Genomic DNA, 3,434 nt, shown 5'->3' on the forward strand with positions numbered 1-3,434 from the left:
TGCCCTTGGCGGCAGGAGCAGACCAGGAAGCTGTCCCAGGTCCATTGCCACCACCCAGCCATTGCCCATCCCTCTCTGGCCATCGCCAGCCCTGGCTGCTCAGCCCAGTTTACGGGTGATCTTTGCTGTGGGGCCATTTCCATCCTGCTGCTGGGCTCAGTGCCTGGATCAGGGCAATGGCCAGCCCTGCCTGGCCTCTCTCCTGGCCAGAGCCTGGCAGAGCCCAGAGCAGGGCTGTCTGTGAAGCCCCACAGGGGACATGGGCACTCCAGGACCTTGGAGAGGCCGCCCAGCAGGGAGGCAATGGGGTGACAACACATCAAGGACTGCTGTGGGCACTATGTCAGAGGCCCAGAAAAGCAGCTGCCAGGGGGTGACTGCAAGCAGAGGTACAGACAAGGGGTTTATGCGCATTGCTGTTGCTGTGCAGGTGTGACTTTGGGAAAGGCAGAGCTCACCTGGAGCTGGGGGCTGCAAGAAGAGTCAAGAGAAAGGAGAAAAGCTCCCATTGCTGTGTTAGAGACCAAGGCTGAAGAAGGAAATGCAAGGTTGCTGCGAAATGGGCAGGGGGTTTAAGAACAGAAGACGCTGATGCTGGTACTGAGGAACTGGGTGCCTTCTTTAGTTGAGGTTCTACTGGAACATTCTCCAAGGCCAGGGAAGGGTCTCCAGGAGCAGGAGAGGCAGGAAATCCCAGAAGGACAAATGCCAGTTTCTGCCCCCGCAGGGAACTGCCCTGCAATGGCCCAGGCTGGGGCTGCCTGGCTGGGAGCAGCCCATGGGAAAGGTCTGGGTGGGCAGGAGCTGGACAGGAGGCAGCGTGTGCCCTGGCAGCAAGGGAGGAGAGCAGCACTGTGGGCTGTATGAGCAGGAGCACGGCAGGAGAACAAGATAAGGGATGCTCTGGAATGCTGCATCCAGGCTTCAGATCCCCAGTTCAGGAACGCTACTGGCAAGCAGGAGTGGGCTTGGCAACGGGCCCTCAGGACAGGCAGGGACTGGAGCAGGGTGCCTGTGGCAGAGGCTGGAGGAGCTGATCTTGTCCAGCCCAAGGAAGGGAAGGCTGATGGGGACCTGAGATCTTTGGAAGAGAAGGCTGTCTGGGACTGGCAAGAAGCACGTGGAGAAGACAGGCTCCTCACTATGGTGCCTGGTGGGAGGACTGATGGCAACGGGGGATAGCGACAGAGGAGAGGTTCAGCCAGGACAGGAGGAAACCTTGTTCCCATGGCCTCAGGCAAGTGCTGCATCAGGTCACCCAGAGAGGCTGTGCAGTCTCTCTTTGGGGATTTCCAACTTAGGCTGAATCAAGCCTAGAACCACTTGCTCTGACCCTGATGGGTTGGACTTGAGACCTCCTGGGATCCCTTCCAACCTCTGTTCACTTATGATCGTACAAGGAATGGCTTACGAAGGGTTAAAAGATGCTCTGGGGGCTGGAACACATCTATGATGAGGACAGGCTGAGACAGCTGGGGCAGTTCAGCCTGCAGAAGGCTCCAGGGAGACAACTTAGCATTTTCCCATAGCTAACCAGGGCCTACAAGAACTCTGGAGAGGGGCTTTCTGCAAGGCTGTGCAGTGACAGGACAAGGGGGAATGGCTTGAAGCTGAAAAAAGGGAGATTTAGCTTGGGAATCTGGAGTAACTTCTTCCTTGTTAGTGTGGTGAGGCACTGGCACAGGGTGCCCAGAGAAGCTGCGGCTGCCCCATCCCTGGCAGTGCTCAAGGCCAGGTTGGAAGGGAGTCAACTTACCTCTGAAGCAGTGATTTGTCCTGATCTGATGTTCACAAGGGATGTCAGATGAAATCCAACCTTACTGTAAAGTTCTCTACGTGTATGCATGACTCAGATTAGTCTGGGTTACACAAGAGAGGCTCACCATGGCCTTAGAGTCATTTTTACCGCGTTATTTATTTACTCCTATAACACTCCTAAGGATTTTTTGGGGGGTATAAATCCTTGTTAGCATGACCAAAAATCAGAAGAGTATTGAAAGAGGGAGTTCTCAGGTTTTTGCAGCTTAGTGCAGAGCCAGGAGAGCTGCAGCGTCCATCAGTTCTTTCCCCGTTTGCCCTGTGCTTACAACACTTGTGTTTCCTTTGTGTTTGCCGTTTCTGTACACATGAATTCAGTTCAATACTGTATAAACCACTTGAATGCAAAGGAGCAAGGGAGGACAGCAGCATCGTGGGCTGTATGAGGAGGAGCACGGCAGGAGAACAAGGGAAGGGATGCTCTGGGATACTCCATCCAGGCTTCAGATGGGGACCTGAAATCTTGGGAAGGGAAAGGTGTCTGGGACTGGCTGCCTGTACTGTCAAAGAGGACATGGAGAATACAGAGCCAGGCTCCTCCCCATGGTGCCTGGTGGGAGGACAAAAGGCAGTGGGGATCGTGACAGAGGAGAGGTTCAGTCAGGACAGGAGGAAACCTTGTTCCCATGGGCTCAGGCGAGTGCTGCATCAGGTCACCCACAGAGGCTGTGCAGCCTCTGGCTTTGAGGTTTTCCAACTCGGACTGAATCAAGCCTTGACCTCCCTGCTCTGCCACCCTTCCTGATGGGTTGGACTGGAGACCTCCTGGGGTGCCATCCAACTTCTGTTCTCTTACGATCCTACTGTGATGGGCTTATGAAGGGCCACAAAGAAGCTTTAAAGGCTGGAGCATGTCTCCAATTGAGACACGCTGACAGATATGGGTGTTCAGCCTGGAGAAGAGAAGGTTCCAGGGAGACATCTGAGAATCTACCTGTATCTAAGCAGGGCCTAAAAGAAATCTGGAGAGGGGCTTTCTGCAAGGGTGCGCAGTGACAGGAAAGGGGGAATATCTTTAATCTATAAAAAGGGAGATTTAATTTGGGCATTTGGAGGAAGTTGTTCCCTTTGGGGTGGTGGGAGAGGGTGCCCAACAAAGCTGCGGCTGCCCCCATCCCTGGCAGGGTTCAAGGCCAGGTTGGATGGGAGTCAACTTATCTCTGAAGCAGTGCTTTGTCCAGCCCTGGTGTTAACAAGGGATGTCAGATTAAATCCAACTTTACTGTAAAGTTTGCTACGTGTACTCATGCCTCAGATGAGTGTGGGCTGCACAAGAGAGGCTCAGCATGGCCTTGGAGTAATTTTTACTGTGTTATTTATTTACTGCTATAACACTAAGGAGGTTATTGGGGTTTTTTTTTTAGGGGTATAAATCTTTCTTTGTATGACCAAAAAATCAGAAGAGTATTGAAAGAGGAAGAAGTTCTCAGATATTTGAAGCTTAGTGAGGAGCCTGGAGAGCTGCAGCGTCCATCAGTTATTTTCCATTTGCACTGTGCTCCAACCTCCACTGCCTGTAAGATGCCTTCACACACAAAATGATCTTAAGAACCCCCACAAACACCCGTCCTGTGCTGAAAGAGGGGGAGCACGGTTTCAAAGAGCAGATAATGGAG

Source organism: Neopsephotus bourkii, unplaced genomic scaffold (assembly GCF_033783945.1).
Source record: "Neopsephotus bourkii isolate Nb327-2 ecotype Australia unplaced genomic scaffold, CSIRO-AGI_Nbou_v1 NB_1086, whole genome shotgun sequence".
NCBI lineage: Eukaryota > Metazoa > Chordata > Aves > Psittaciformes > Psittacidae > Neopsephotus > Neopsephotus bourkii.